We start from the raw sequence: 16737 nt of genomic DNA, 5'->3' as shown, positions 1-16737 counted from the left end.
AAGAGTGTGTGGCGGGGGTGGGGAGGGTGTCCTTCCCTGGGGCATGTGTGCCATCCACCAGATCTCTAAGAAGCAGGTAAGGTTGCAACGAGTTCTTAGTTCTGCACCTCTGAACTGAATAAAGAACAAGGAGTTGTATGTTAGGGGCAAGGGACCCAATTCACCCTTATTGGAAGCAATTTGTTCATGCTCCTTACTTTATCACTTATAACGAGAAACAGTTCTCTCCCCCAGTGTAAAACAATGTGCCTATGTTTCTGTGGCAAATGTTAGATAATATGGGTTAAGTTCTGTTGAAATATAAACTAAAATTACATTTCAATGGAAATTTCATTTGGAATCAGATGAATCGCCATTAAAATAAGAAACTGTGTGTCTGTCATTGCCGAGACATGCAGGACATGCCGTAGTTCATACTGAAGTTCATCTGTGTGAAATGTCCTGAGGAAAATATGCACATTGGAAGATTTGATAGACCAAAGTCAAGGGATAGTAAGTGTAAGGAGTATAAAGATACAGCCTGCTAGCCCATCTGTTGAAAGGACCAACTCTAACAGAGAACAGGTTGAGAGCCAATTCCCTAATGCTAGTGACCTTGATCACAAATCATCTGAAGAACAGGATACTGTGCATGTCCCACTGTGATCACCACTAGGTATAACAACAGGGGTGTAATTCAATTGTACCATAATATAAATATCATTCCTGCTGAGGGTGGTGATAACCTAATTAATGGAATAGCCATCAGGATTGGCTTAAGACAACATCTGTCGTGGATTGCATGAGCCAGTCGGGGTGGTCAGTACCATCTGGGGAGGACAAATACTCAATGTGATTTTTGACAAGCTCGGCACCCCTAGAGATTGGAAATGGGCGATAGCTTTGCAATACTTTTGGCTTGCTGTGTGTTATCGTGCTTTTATTGCCCTGACCATCGGGCCTGCAGCGATCAAATCTGCAATGGTGTTTTTAAAGATTTTTAAAACACAAAAACTACTATAAAATGTTTTATCAAGGTTGCTAAAGGAATGGAAATTATAATTGGCAGGAATGTCCTCTAAAGATTACTCCATGGAGAGAGTACAACCATTTGTTCATTGTTATCCTCAAGCTTTCCTCTGTGCAAAAATGACTGCACTGCAATTTTACCCTCATTGCTTGGGGGTAGGGATAAATGAGGAGTGATAACACAGCAAAAGCTGTGAGTACAGCAATGCCATCACTTATTTTCCATCTCTAGGGGGGTAGACATTGCCAAAAATCACTATGGATATTCATCCTCTGAAATGGTACTTATGGCCAAAATTTGGGGGCCTGGCTCATGGACTAGACCAGGCCTGCTCAACTTTGTCCTCCCCCACTAAATTTGGACTACAACTCCCATAATTCCCAGAGTGGCCAATAGCCAGGGATTATGGGAGTTGTAGGCTAACATCTGAAGGAGGGCCCAAGTTGAGCAGGCCTGGACTAGACCTCTATTTTTGTCTAAAGCCAAGATACATGGTGGCTTCTTTCTTCAGTTTGGCTCCTTGTGCAAACCGGGCTGGAGCAAGTGTAGGTGCATTGGTCCATGGGGGTGGGGCGGGGGGAGATGCAAAAACAACAGTAGCAAGGTATTCTACTGTTATTTTTGTATACAGCAATAGTTCTCCGAGAGAGGAGTCAATGTCCAGGCTGGCTGTGGTTTTGCTAGCTTGGTTCATCTGCCTTTAACAGCAGCCTATACAAGAAATATAAACACATACAAAAGACACCAATGCCAATATTCATATAAATGTAACTTCATAAATCACTTAATTAACATAAATCACTTAATATATGAATCACTGTATATACACAAGTCACTTAATTTGACAAGTTTCGTGGTAAGTCCTTCTTTCACAATGAGCTTCCTCAGAAATACATGAACAATTATTATATCACAAGCGTGATAAACTTCCCATCTGCTAAATATAAGTCACTCCTCCCTGGTGTATGGAGTTCTTCATAATATCCTCCAAAAGTGTTTCTTCAATTCCTCCCAAAAGGAGTGTAAGTTGTTTCCAAATGTTCTTAGATTTCTCCAAGGGAGTAAGAAAGAGTCCTTATAGATACAAAGCACAAACCATACATTAAAGAAAACATTAGTACAACATGAGAGTAAACATTTATACAACATAATATAAGTCATATGTACACATCAAAGATAGTTACCCAAAAGGTGCAACGGTTCACAAGCTGCTGCCAAACTGGACACCCAGTTTTATCCAGCCAGCTAGAATAAACTGACCACACTCTCTTACTCCAGTTTTATAACACTCTCAATTATTCACAACTGTTGAACCTCCAAATCTGCCACTATCTGGCAATCATCACACTTAATTAGGGCACCACAGTTACAAAAAGCAAGATAAATCTAAATTCGTGTTTAAACCATTAGGTGACAGGGAATTTAATCTATGTATATAAAAAGATTCTTGTCTGTTTAGCCATCTTACTGCATCAACGTTACAATATCTGAATTTCTCTTTCTTAAAAGTGGAGATCACCACAAATTTAAAGTCATCAGGCTGATGATTAGCTAGCAAAAAATGTTCTGTAAGTGGTGCCTCTAATACTCCATTCTTTATTCTGTAGTAATGTTCTAGAATACGTTTTTTAACCGGACGTATAGTGCAGCCAACATATAGCTTTAAACATGTGCACATAATGACATATATGGCATAAGCAGAATTACGGTTGGCAGAGGCGTATCTAAGGAAAATAGCGCCTAGGGCAAGCATTGAAATTGCGCCCCCTGTCCAAACATCTGACACCCATCTTTCAGATAACTTTACCATAATATCAGTGGAAAAATACAAGTCTGAAGGTCACATACAAGTCACATATCTGAATATCTGTACAGTGACTTATATTATATTAATTTTTTTTTTAAAAAAAATTACCTGTAGCCCCTTTGGGGAGCTTTTAAAGGCTGGGGGGGGGGGTCTGCAAAGGTTCCCCCTCCCCCCTGCTGGCCTCTAGGGCCTCACAGGCATGTGCGGTGGCCATTTTTAAAAATAATTTTTAAAAATGGCAGCTGAAAACAAAATGGCCACCATGCATGCTCAAACAGAAAACAGAAGACATTTGCATACTACCCATGTCTCCATGTATTGCTATGAGCTTCACATTATAAGGGAAGAAGAGGCAAGTAGTTGCTAGGGATAGGGAGAGGCAGGCTTCTTTTGCCCCCTCCCAGGTCGAGACTTGAGTAGACCAGGAGTCGAGCACCACACAGGAAACTGGATGCCCAGTTCCTCGCACTGACTATCAGTGCATGGGTCCAGTGGAGCTTCCTCCAAAAGCTCTTAATTGGCTTTTGGGTCCCTCTGGCCTTGGAGTGAAGTCATAGAAGTGCTTTGTCACTGATGCGCACTCGAGCTGGACTCATATGAGAAGTTAGAAGGAGGCTGCAGACTCCAGAGAGCAACTTTCACACACTGGCAATTAGTAGTAATCTATAATTCATTCTCATTCCCTCAATTGGCAGAAGTTGGAAGTACTGCAGAGGCAGAACCCAGACCCTGGGGAGCAGCGGGTGGAGGAGCAGAGAGGGCCTCGTCCAGGGTGAGCTGTGCTGCCAGTCACTTCTAAGTGGAAAGGTGCTGCAGCAAAGGATGGAGATTTTGAGGGCTGTCTTGAGGATGGAACTGGGATCCTTGGAAACTCTTTTTTTCCCCAAGTGCAAACATACCAAATAACACTGATACATTTTTCAATTCCATGGGTAATTTGACATACTTTTAGGTGTAGTCTCTGAAACTCGGCTAACATTTGTTGCCCGAAATTGAATTTCTGTCTGTCTCTGCATCTCACTTGAGTGTGTTTTGCATAGCAGAGAAGCATTTTCTGTGAGAAACCTTTGCATTCAGTCATTTTAGAAAAGCCAGATGCCAATGTAATTGGTTCCTACAAGGAATAGAAGGGGAGGTCACAGCCTGTTCTGTTCCATAATTTAATCCCTTGACAGCAATTTACAGTTGATTTGCTCCCGGCCTGGATAACTCACAGGACTGTTAGCTTAAAAAGAGGCAGTCCCTACCAAAAATGTGCCATTTCATCCTGTTCCCTTATATGGCTCCACCCCATTTCCCTCGCTACCTCTTATGCTTTCCCACCAGTACACATAAATGGTGCCACCTCTCTCACGTTCTTCAAATCCCACCTTAAAACTCACTTCTTCTATGAAATCTGGGGCTCAACCTCATGCCCTTCCAAAACTAAGTATAGCTCTGTCACACATCATATTCAACACAGGTCCAGTTTGTGTACAGTGTAGGCACATATAGATCTGTACACAAACACAGTTATTTATATATTATGTTCAACACACTATAGTTGTACACTATTGTGCCCTGTATTTCAGGGAGCCTATATCTAGATTCACTATTAAAATGAATATATATGGAGTAATTCACATACATGTGTATAGACACCTGTATGCACATATAATTTAATTTCTAGATAGGGCTACTGTGTAACTGCAATTGTGCATATATTTGCCCTGTTACCTTCCCTCCACCTGTTGTTTTACCCAGCATTGAAATATGAATTGAAATCTTCTCAGAACAGGGAGCTGTCTGTTTGCTCATGTTACTTTGTAAAATGTCAAGCATTATTTATTATTACTATTACTATTGTTGTTGTTGTTAGAGTCAAAAGGAAAAAATTGCATTTAGTCACTGTGGTGGGAACTCTACCTCTTCATACCAGGATGGAATATAAGAAAATAAGAACAGCCCTGCTGGATCAGGCCCAAGGCCCATCTAGTCCAGCATCCTGCTTCACACAGTGGCCCAGCAGATGCCTCTGTGGAGCCCACAGTCAAGAGCTGAGGGCGTGCCCTCTCTCCTACTGTTGCTCCCCTGCAACTGGTATTCAGAGGCATCTTACCTCTGAGGCTGGAGGTGGCCCACAGCCACCAGACTATGGTGGATCATCACCTATGAGAGATCCTGCGGCCCAAAGAAATGCTACCTCTCCCCACATATTCTGAAAAATAGCAAGTCCCCACCCCATTTTGGGATTCATATTCATTATTAAACCCTTTATTCCATTTGTTTTCAGTCATTTGAAATCACATTTGCTTCATCACACACATCCTTGTTTCCATTACCCCATTCATTTTTCTAACAAAGAAAGAGAAGGTTTCCCTTGTATTTATATTCTCATTGGAATGGGATATAAATCAAATAATTTTCGGAAATTAGAGAAACTTTTCTAGAATACATCACTTTTCTTCTGTAGAGGAAAGAGGGGCAGAATATAGGATCAATGCATTCCATACTTCTTCCTCATGCAAACCAATAACATTGGGTGTATCTGTTGCCTTCAATCCATTGAAGCTCCTGTTTTCAAAACACATTTTTTTAAAAAAGGAAGGAAGGAAGGAGATTATAGACAAGGTCCAGAAACAGATTTAGAGCATCACACCAGCTGCCAAACAAGCAAGTAAATGTAATTAAGGTAGCCTTCTGTTAATGTAGGACTGATCAATGTGGCAAAGAGAAAAGAAAAAGGAAGGAAGAGCATCCAAAGAAAGATATTGACTGAAGCCATGCTGCTGGAAGAGGTTATGGATGGACTGTCTATGGTACTGGGGCAATTGTATGATTATGGCAAAGGAGACCAAGGTGAAAACCGAGGCATTTTTAATTCTTGACATTGACCAGCCTGTAAGGCTATCCTTGGGGCAAGAGTAAAAACTGAATCATACAACCTCTTTTAATAGCAACCAAAAAACCAAACAAACATAGCAGCATTAACACCTGTTCCTAAGCACATTTACTTCACGGCAGGGCTGCAAGCTTTAATTAATTAGTACAGTTAACCAAGGCTTTTCTCACAAACTTGCCTCTGAATTAATTGATGAGAGTGACATCCAGCAAGGCTCCTCCCGGACAGTCCTCTGCAAATCACAGATTTCGCTCTCTTCTAATGAAAACTGCCAAACGACTGACAGCCACTTTTTCAGGCAGGGGATGAGACACTTTGTCTCACCGATACCTGAGCAAGTGGCTGTCAGTAGCCTGTAGCTACCAGTCATTCAAAGTTATTGATGTCATTTAAGCAAAGAGATTGCTAGTCATCAGTGTCTCTTGAGAAAATATCTTCAATGATGGGCTGTACAAAAGCCAGATGGAAGGTCATCTCGTTCTCCTTACTGTCAACTACCCATTCTGTATTGGGAATCTAGTAGTCAATAAGGTGTCTCTTCCAGAAGTAATGAAAGCACATTGGGTCTGCTTGTTCACTCAAGAAAATAAGTCTGATAAAAGTTGTATAGATGGATTATAAATGGTGTGTGTGTGTAAGTGTGAAAGGGTCCCTAAACCATGAAGTGAACCCAGATTACTTTGGAGTTGCACAATGTTGTCACATGCTGTTGCAAACTGAAATGAAATAGAGGAAGACCCCGCATGTTATGAAAATAAAAGCACTAACAGTCCACAAGATTCTTTAAAATAAGGAACCTGTTGCCTCAGTGAGCTGGGATTGGACTGGGACATCTGCAGGACTAGAGGCCATCACCCAGCTGGTAGCCAATGATCCAGATCTGGCCTACAGGACTTCCCATCTGGCTAGCTTACCTGCCCTCTCTCATCCCAGTTTCAATTAGTTTTGGACTCAAGTTGCCAATATGAGCCACTAAAATGATAGGAAATATATCTTTATATTATGCAAAGGACCATCCATAAAATGCCATACAGGTGAAACTCGGAAAATTAGAATATCGTGCAAAAGTCCATTAATTTCAGTAATGCAAATTAAAAGGTGAAACTGATATATGAGACAGACGCATTACATGCAAAGCGAGATAAGTCAAGCCTTAATTTGTTATAATTGTGATGATCATGGCGTACAGCTCATGAGAACCCCAAATCCACAATCTCAGAAAATTAGAATATTACATGGAACCAAGAAGTCAAGGATTGTAGAATAGAACAATATCGGACCTCTGAAAAGTATACAGTGTACTGTGCTTGATTGGCCAGCAAACTCGCCTGACCTGACCCCATAGAGAATCTATGGCGCATTGCCAAGAGAAGGATGAGAGACATGAGACCAAACAATGCAGAATAGCTGAAGGCCGCTAATGAAGCATCCTGGTCTTCCATAATACCTCATCAGTGCCACAGGCTGATAGCATCCATGCCACGCCGCATTGAGGCAGTAATTGCTGCAAAAGGGGCCCAAACCAAGTACTGAATACATATGCATGCTTATACTTTTCAGAGGTCCGATATTGTTCTATTCTTCAATCCTTGTCTTCTTGGTTCCATGTAATATTCTAATTTTCTGAGATTGTGGATTTGGGGTTTTCATGAGCTGTACACCATGATCATCACAATTATAACAAATTAAGGCTTGACTTAACTCGCTTTGCATGTAATGCGTCTGTCTCATATATCAGTTTCACCTTTTAATTTGCATTACTGAAATTAATGGACTTTTGCACGATATTCTAATTTTCCAAGTTTCACCTGTATATAAATATTTGTTTAAAAAAACTCCTTCCTCCTTGCCATACTTTGCCTCATTTTACCCCAAAGGCTAGTTGCTCCTTTGTCACAACCTTGCTACACACACACACACACACACACACACACACACACACAGTCATTTTCTGCTTCCTTTATCCAAGTAGCCCCATGCATGTATTAAAACCATCTCACACCTTTCAGAGGCGTGAACTCCATCTAAATGTTACAGGCACTTCCAACATGCCCTCCACTACCTCCTGCCCCTCCATCCTTTTGCTTCTACAAATTTCTTCATCAGGGTAGATGGTGAGCAATTGGGACACTTGGAGTCGGACTTGTTTGTTAAAAGTAGTAAACTTTCCTGTCTAAATTTTTTCTAAAATGCAAAATGCTATTGTGCTTCCCAAATGTCATCCAACTAGGAATTTTCCTGAATATTTCTGAAAAGGAAATAAAAACCAAGAGGGTAGAAATCAGTGCAGTGCGAAACTTACTCCTGCCATATCTGACAGGCATCCGGGCTATGCTTGCTGAGAAAAGACTATTCTTCATAGTGGTCTCTGTGCATCACAAATCAGGGGTTTGCCCCTGTGCAGAGCCATGATTCAGAATCTTCTAGCAGTAGTTCCCAAACTAGGAGCCTCCAGATGTTGCTGAACTACAACTCCCATCAGCCCCAGATACAATTTATTGTGGCTGGGGATGGTGGGAGCTGTAGTTCAGCAACATCTGGAGGCTCCCAGTTTGGGAACCACAATTCTAGAACAAGGGTTCTCAAACTTGAGTCCCCAGGTGTTGGTGGACTTCAACTGCCATAATCCCCAGCCCCAATGGCCGAAGGCTGATTATAGGACTTGAAGTCCACCAACATCTGGTGACCAAAGATTGAGAACCTCTGCTCTAGAGTTTTACCACAGCCCCGCCCCCACATTATTGATGATGTTGATTTGAAAAATCAGGACATTTCTCTGTCTTGGAAGGGATGGGAATTATGGTGAATATAGAGGAGGAGTGTTTTCAGGGGCATTATGTCAAATTGGAGGGTCAAGCCCTGTTTGGGATTGTCTTGAAGCAGGTAACTTGGAAGAAGACTCCAGTCCAACTATCCCATTTACAGGCTGAGTCTTAAGATTGTTCTGATTATGGAAGTCTTTTAACAAAGCAAGCAAGCAAGCAAGCAAATAAATAAATAAATGTGCGTGGATACAAGCAAACAACACATTTTAAAACACTGATTCAGCATAATTTGGCAAAGGCCCAGTTACTCTCCCCCTGCTAAATAAAGAGAATCACCACATTAAACGGTGCCTCTTTACCAAGTTAGCAGGGGTTTTTAAATGAATGTAAAGTAAAGTAAAGTGTGCTGTCAAGTCGATTTCGACTCCTGGTGCCCACAGAGCCCTGTGGTTATCTTTGGTAGAATACAGGAGGGGTTTACCATTGCCTCCTCCCACCCAGTATGAGATGATAACACCCAATATAGGTGTTTCCCATAGTCTGGGAAGCATAGTGGGGCTATTCTCACGATCAGCAAAAATCGGGCTAGGAGAGCCTAACCCGATTTTTGCTGATCGTGTAAACCACCGGGCTTGCAGGCGAGCCCGGTGGTTTACAAGCGGCTAGCCCACTTTTATAGCCCTCCTCTTAGCCTGGGTTTGCGGAGCGAGCGCTCTGCAAACCCGGGCTTCCTGATTATGAGTAGCTGCCGCTCTGCTCTGCGCCACAGCTACTCACGAGGAGACCCCTGGAGGGGAGGCGAACAGCTGCCTCCCGGCTCCGGGGGTCTCGCCAGCATGCCCTGCGTGCTCACGCAGGGCATGCTGGAGCTTCCGGGGGCCAATCATCCCCCACTCCCCCCAGCCCCCACTGGCTCCATCACGGAGCTGGCAATCGTGTGCCCAGGGCTCCCTCCCTGCTCTTGTGCGGGGAGAGCGGGCTTAGCCCACTTCCCCCCTACAGCTTCCCCACGCCCCCCCTTCCACTTCTGATCCTATAGTCCACTCTCCACCTCACAAGAAGAAGAATGTATTCTTTCATGAAACTCTAACAGAGTTGACAACCTGTTTGCCAGCCCCTGTGCCTTCAATAGCAGCTTGACCTGCAGACATTCGCAAGCGATAATGCTCACCTCCATGCCGTGAACAGCTTCACCCTCTGATTTCTGCATACCAAGCTGCTGTTCAAGGCACAGGAGTGGACTGAGCCGATGTCTCCTTCAAGTCAGCTGGCAACCCTGCCAGCTAGGGGACAACTCTGGACGGTCCCTAAACCATGAGTCCATCTTAAAACATTCATCATGTTGGTCTGGAAGGCAATATCAAACTCTTTTACGGACTTAGAAAGAGGCAACCCACACAAAAACAGGATATAAGCAAACCAAGATACTGTGTGCTATTATTAGAGGGTAGAAGGGATCAGGTGATGCCAGTGCCACTTTGAGGCAGGGAGTCATTTATTTGAAAATGCACCTAAGACACAGGAGGCATTGTTCGTACAAGGAAGGTCTGGGAAGTTGTGCAGGATGAACGGAATGATCCCCCATAGACTCAGAATGACCTTTAAGCGGCATTCCTGTGTGTACTTGGTTAGGAGTCAGCTCCACTGAACTTGTCGGTGAACATAACAAAAACCCTGGTGGTGGTGGCCATGGCAGTTGATGATTCTTTTTAAGAAAACATTGACAAGAGACGGTTTGGAGTGGAGAAGCAAGAGGGGAGTGAGAGGACTTAAGCCTTCCTCTGCTCATTTCTTTTACCCCTACCATTCCTTCCCAGCTGATTTTCTCCTTCTGGGGAAATATATATGTTTGCATTCATTTCAAACTAGAAGTGGGAAGAGGTTGGGTGGAACTGCTGTAGAAATCTGGAAGGTAGGGAAGGGTTAAACCCTCCTCCGCCATCATTTCTGTGCTTCAAATTGTCCCCTCTTGAAGCTTTTTTTCTTGAAGAAACAGCTATCCTGATTATATTGCACATCTTCACTTGCGACATGTGGTTCAACTCTCAGTGGAACTTACTTCCAAGTAAACAGCTGTAAGGTGTAGAATTAAAACTAATAAGACAGATAAACTTTATTACAGCCTTTGAGGCGAGTCTCATGATCCACCAAAAGAGGGCTAAGGGAGCCTAGCCCGCTTTTTGATTGTGTGTTGCCGTGGTACGGCTCCACGCTGCAGCAACATATGAGGAGACCCCCCCGCTGGGAGGCTGAAACAAGCTTCTCGGCCCTGGGGGTCTCTCCAGGATGCCTCATGCGCTGGTGCGGAGCATCCTGGAACTTCTGGGGGCCGTGCAGCCCCCGGTCCCCGCAGCACCCGCCGGCCCTGTGACGGAGCCGGCAGTCTTGTGGGCAGCCAATCTGGCCACCCAGGGCTGCAGGAATGATCGTCTGCTAAGCCCGCTCTCCCCATAAACCCCATTCAGGTGAGTCTCACTGATCATGAGACTTGCCTCAGTACTTACAGAAGACAGTGAACCTGCCAGATATACAATTAAATGGCATGAGTGGTGAGGAGTGAGGAAAGGAGAGCTGGTTGTGGTAGCAAGCATGACTTGTCCCCATAGCTAAGCAGGGTCTGCTCTGGTTGCATCTGAATGGGGGACTTGATGTGTGAGCACTCAGGAGATGAAGCCGCTCTGGGAAGAGCAGAAGGTTTCAAGTTCCCTCCCTGGCAGCATCTCCAAGATAGGGCTGAAAGAGATTCCTGCCTGCAACCTTGGAGAAGCCACTGCCAGTCTGTGAAGACAATACTGAGCTAAATAGACCAATGGTCTGACTCTGTATGTGGCAGCTTTCTATGTTCTATGAGTGCACTGTTCTGAATCCCAGTACATGGCCAGAAGACTGGGCACTAGTCACAAGACTAACCTGCATAAGCCAACTAATGTGCACACAGTATACCTTTGACGAGTGCCAAAAAGGCTGAAGAACACTTTTGGAGGAAAGAGATCAAACAAGCTTTCTTTCCTGGGGAAGGGCGGCTCACTGTAACAAAGTTTGAGAGCGTTTTTCTTTCATTCCTGTTAATCCCTGCAGTTGATCCCTGGTTATTCCCAAGTCACAGGACTGGTCTGCGCAAGCATAGGAGCATGCAACCACCACTGACCTAACTGTCCATTTAAAATACTGTGTCCCCTGTTGGGAAAAATGATTGCCACCAACTCACAGTCCAAGTGTTTTAAATGGACAGATCAATAAGTGGTGGCTGCATGCTCCTGTGTTTACATAGACAAAGTGGTGGAGCCAGGGGGATGGAGAGCCATGTTCGCCCCGTCCCTGGTGGTCCTGCCATATGCATGCCGCACTCACCAGTTACACCAGTCAACCCCTGCTAACTGGGCAAAGAGAGGCACCTTTTTAAGATGATGATTCTCTTCATTTAGCAGGGGGAGAGTAACTGGCCCTATCCATCCCCAGCACAGTAACTCCAGTGACTGCTGCTGGTGTCTGTCTTATGTTTCTTTTTAGATTGTGAGCCCTTTGGGGGACAGGGAGACATTTTATTTATTTATTATTGCTCTGTGTAAACCACTTTGGAAACATTTGTTGAAAAGTGGTATATAAATTGTTGTTGTTGTTGTTGTTGTTGTTATACCCCGTGCACATGACCAGATTGCCGGAGGAACTGCCCAAACCCTATGGAGCACATTCCCATGCTGGCAGCAGCTTCCTTCCTACACACCTGTTTGGGAGTCAGTTATCATTTAAGTTAGTGGAACTTAATTCTAAGTAAATGTACATAGGAAGAAGGCTGTGTCCACACTAGTAAATTTTCTAATAATGTACTACTGGGTGAATGTATGTGAATGCTTCTAGCAGTCTAGACTTGTTTTTGCTGTACACACTTCCTTTTTCCTTCTAAGAAGCTATGTACCCACAGGTTATTTTTGCCAAGCAAGGATGCCATGGTTAGGAATCACACAACACTATCTCACAAACAAAACAAACTACACCTCAAGGCAGGCAGGCACCTAAGTTCTGCCTTTGTCAATCTGAGATCCAGCAGAACCAGACAGTTATAGCAACACATATTGTACTCAGTGCTGAGAAAAGAAAACCACAAAATCAAACCTTCCTTGACCCCCTTCAAGATACTATATGGGCTCTTTCTGCCTCCCAGTCCCTTTGAGTACATCTTGAAATTCCCTCCAAAAGTGTCCCCCCCTCCTCCCAGCCAATGGGGGCACAGTTGCCCATGGCAACACTTTATTTCTATGATAACAAGACAACCAAGAAGCAAGGAGATCACGGAGCTGCTTGACTATTTTGGACTGGCCTGGTTTCCAAGCTGTGCCTGTTAGGACCCTGGGAAATCAGACCACTGGACTGGCCTTGTTTACTGGCTATTGGTCAGAATAGGTGCATGTAAGCTATTCTGACTTCTGATTGATTGGGGGCAGGGCTAGTCTCTTGCCACCATTGAGGGGGGCAGAGAAAAGAAAGGCAGAGCGTGATTGGTGCTGGGGCACTAAATATGCAATTTGGGTAGTGACTGAGTATGGTGATTAATATGGTGGGCAATGGATCCCACTGAACACCCTAAGAGGGAGGAAATGGCCTTACAAGGGAATTTAGAAAAAAGACTAACAGCTAGGCCAACTACTGGTAGGCAGTGGAAATGCAGGAGCAACATTCAAGAAAGAGAGACACACAGAGAGAGAGAAAGACAGAGAGGAAGAGATGGTATGTTTGGTGAGAAAATGGGGGCCTGGCACGGAGGGAGGCATCACCCTCTCTGCCCCAAATGAGGAGCCTCCATGGTCCCCCCCCCCCTTCCTCACTGAACCGCAGCCCACCACTGGCATTACTGTTAGCATTACTAGCAGGTGCCTCTGTAGCAGCTGTAGTTCCAGCTGACCAAGCAAATGAGCTTCATACGGTGCTGAGTTTTTGTGGTTTTATGGTGTTTCCTCCACCCCAACAGCTTCTGCCTGCAGCTGCACCATGCTGGACTTCATGAAAGACAGGGGCCAAACAAGATCTGAAGGCCTGCTCTTGGATGGAAAGAAGTAACCATAACAGATGCTCTTGCAATAAACTGTACTTTTGCAGTTCAACCTTGAATACAAGACTATCTGGCAAAAGTGCACTGCTATTTTTAAATTTTAACAACATTTATTGTTGCTGCCTTTTTATGCTTCATTGTAACTATAGCAATGAGATCAACACAGGTCAATTACTCTATGATGGAAAATCTTTTAGTAGTCCATTTCGTCGTTGTTGACACTGTCAGTCCTCCACAAGATCAGTCTCCATTAAGACAAGCTGATACACAATTATAATCCCTAAAAATTGAGATAGAACCCTACATAGGGTTGCCCCATTCAAGTTTCCCAAACCCAGGTGGCCTTATTTGCATATTATGCAAATTATGTGGCAACTTATTTGCTTTTTATTTATTTGACAGATTTGTATACTTTCCCCTCCTTCTCTGCCCTCCCACGTGATTGGATCCAGAATAGAATCCAGGCAATCTGGGCAGCGCATTTGAAATCTGTGTAAAGTGGGATGGAATTTAGCAGCTGGGTGGAGGAGCCAAAATCTGGGGGCTACCCTAAATTCGGGGGGACATGGCAACCGTAACCCTATATTCCTCAGTAAGCACCCTGCTGTTCTTTGGTATGAAAACCATTTGGTGGGGTGGTAGTCAACTGCAAAATAGGCACCTCTTTGTCCTCAAACCATGACCTTTCCCTTATTTTAATAGTCTATCTAGTCTACGAGTAATTTGAAGTAATCCACTCTCCAAAGCTAGACTCCTTAATGATATAAGAAATCACAGCTGGGAAATCTTTTTAGTATATTAATTGAAGGCTAGGTTCAAAGGAGAGTCTCATCTCATCTTATCATGGGAGCCTCATACACAATGGCTAAGGCTGAAATTAGCACCTTAAATTGCTTCAGCCCCTGAAGTTAATTGGGCTAAAAACATCCCAGAGGTTAACACCTATCCTGTGTGCCTCATCCACAAATGGAAGTTGCCAGATCTCCACTCATGCTTTGGGAAGGCCCATATTTGAAAAGAGGAGTGTGATACTTAATAATTAGTTAAGGCTGCAAAGTAGGTATGTGCTAATACCCATGCTTGCCTATATTCAGAAGTTAGCTTTATTTTGCTTTTTGTTTGCTTCCCCCACCCCCTTAGAACTGCCTGTGTTCTTTGATGTTTCCCTATCTCTCTCTGTGCTATCAATTTAAAAAACAACCACCCTCTTTTCTTGTATTTAAGGAAGTATAGAACTCTACAAGTTCCAGAAAGCCACATGCCACCACTGTGCTGACCTTGAGAGGGTGGACAAGGGAGGGCAATGAATGGCCAGAGAAAGAAAAGCTCTTAGAGTGCCCTTTGAAATTTTCTTCTGCATGCTAGCACTAACCTACCCCTACTGTAAGGGTGCCTTACCTCATGGCAGGGGGACCAGAAAATAGAAACTGTGTAGAAGGCTGCTGACAGACAGACTAAAGAGGATTGGTGGTGGTGGTGGTGGGGGGTGTCCCAGACTGTGTGGAGGCCCTGGACTTTGGCCTTGAAGTCCAGGGTTAAGAGCGCCACAGCTGGTGGTATGAGAAACTCTGGAGCAGGCCAGGGTGCCTTAGCAGGAGTATATTTTGTGGGAACATAGGAAGCTGCCATATACTGAGTCAGACCATGGGTCCATCTAGCTCAGTATTGTCTACCCAGACTGGCAGCAGCTTCTCCAAGGTTGCAGGCAGGAATCTCTCTCAGCCCTATCTTGAAGAAGCCAGGGAGGGAACTTGGAACCTTCTGCCCTTCCCAGAGCCGCTCCATCCCCTGAGGGGAATATCTTACAGTACTCACACACTCAGGGGCATAACCCCTATTAGGCAAGGGGAGGCGGCTGCCTGGGGGCCCCCACACCTCGAGGGACCCCCCAGAGGCAAGTCACATGTGAAGTGTGTGTGTGTGTGTGTGTATCAGCAAGGGGCCCGTTTTAAAATTTTGTCTCTGGGCCCACTCCAGCCTTGTTACGCCCCTGCACACACTGAATGTGCAATGTCCTGGGGCAAGGGACTCCATAACCCTCAGGTGACCCATCTCCCTCATTCTGAACTTTTTCAAAGGAATGGAATTCATGCCTTGGCACACACATACTTGCTATTTAGGCCAATGTACACAGTAAACTATTGGCAATACCTGCTTCCATCCCTACGAGTTTGTTATGGAATGGATGGCACCAGAGTTGCTTGCATTCAAGCTAGAATTCCAAGTTATTGCCCAACAGTGCCTCCGTGCAGTTGCAGAATGTATTCATCTTATATAGCAGAGTTTGCCCCACACATTCCTCTGAAGTTCGGAGGCGCGACTTCCGGGCGGGTTTGAGCCCGGGCAGCTGCTCCTAGATATTAGCTGAGGATACTCCTCCTGTAGGCAAAACCCGAGGAGGGAAAGGGGTGGGGTTCCAGTCGGGGGCGTGGCGTTCTTGTTGTGGCATTTAGCCCCGCCTCCCCCAGAGGAGAGCCGGCATCTGCCGCTGAAAGCCGGACAGAGGCTTCCGATGCTGTGTTGCCCGAGAAGTCCTGAGCGAGCCGAGTGCTGCGCGGATACCGTAATTGCCTCTCTTTATGCGCGCTGGGAAAAAAGTTATTGATACAGCACACGCCCGGGTGGCAGGGAATCGAGCTTGTAAAGGCGCTTTTAGTTATCTCCTGGGGAGGTTTGCGCTAACAAGGTAAGCTGGGCGATCTTTGCAGCCCACTTGTGCATGTTTATTAAGCCCCGTTGTATAATGGAGCTTCGTCCCAAGTAGCTGAGCTTAGGAGGTTTGCATCCCGAACCAGTGTATGCTATAAGCCCCACTGATGTCAGTGCCGCTCGCTCGCAAACAAGTACCTAGGATCGTGGCCCTTCTCATGCTCAGGAGTTTCCCCTGGGCCGGTGCTTGGAAGCCATTTGTCCAGCCTTAGGAGCGCTGGGTTGTGATGCAGGAGGCAGATCCATCCGACCGACCTCTCGAGCTGTAACTAGGAGGGGTATGAGCTCCTCCGCCTCCTTCAATTGCCCGGGCGTCCTCGCGGAATACATGGCGGGGAGGGACTGGAGAAGGGGGACTGCAAAATGGGGTGAGGCTCGTAGCTTCAAGCCGGAGCTTTTGCTTATCCCTGCAAGCCCAGCGTCGCCCCGGTGCGGTTCTGAATGGTCTGCTACTTCCTAGCAGGGAGAGTCAGAGCAGTAATGGGTCACTGGGGACAACGGGCAAGCCCCCCCTCCCCG

General features: G+C 45.1%; 1 protein-coding gene and 2 long non-coding RNA genes across 8 annotated transcripts in view; 2 read left to right on the top strand and 1 right to left on the bottom strand.

Moving 5' to 3' along the window:
* Window positions 1-1788: 1788 nt before the first annotated feature.
* On the bottom strand, window positions 1789-15933 carry LOC128347014 (uncharacterized). Its single transcript, XR_008317340.1, has 3 exons — window positions 15661-15933; window positions 3763-3930; window positions 1789-2083 (listed from the first exon to the last, which is right to left on the bottom strand). It is a non-coding gene; the product is annotated as an uncharacterized LOC128347014 (long non-coding RNA).
* LOC128347015 (uncharacterized) lies at window positions 12734-13607 on the top strand. Its single transcript, XR_008317341.1, has 2 exons — window positions 12734-13187; window positions 13429-13607. It is a non-coding gene; the product is annotated as an uncharacterized LOC128347015 (long non-coding RNA).
* Window positions 14449-16737, top strand: part of FRMPD1 (FERM and PDZ domain containing 1) — a 106000-nt gene continuing 103711 nt past the window's right edge. For 4 of the 6 annotated variants that reach the window (XM_053300971.1, XM_053300977.1, XM_053300976.1 and 1 more), the window contains exon 1: window positions 15922-16195. The gene's annotated coding sequence lies outside the window, so the exon portion shown is untranslated. Of the gene's footprint in view, window positions 14570-15921; window positions 16196-16737 lie in introns of those variants that run through there. The other 2 variants (XM_053300975.1, XM_053300972.1) reach the window with 1 other exon arrangement.

Source organism: Hemicordylus capensis, chromosome 2, assembly GCF_027244095.1.
Source record: "Hemicordylus capensis ecotype Gifberg chromosome 2, rHemCap1.1.pri, whole genome shotgun sequence".
Classification (NCBI taxonomy): Eukaryota; Metazoa; Chordata; class Lepidosauria; order Squamata; family Cordylidae; genus Hemicordylus; species Hemicordylus capensis.
This window is presented reverse-complemented; position numbering and strand designations above follow the sequence as displayed.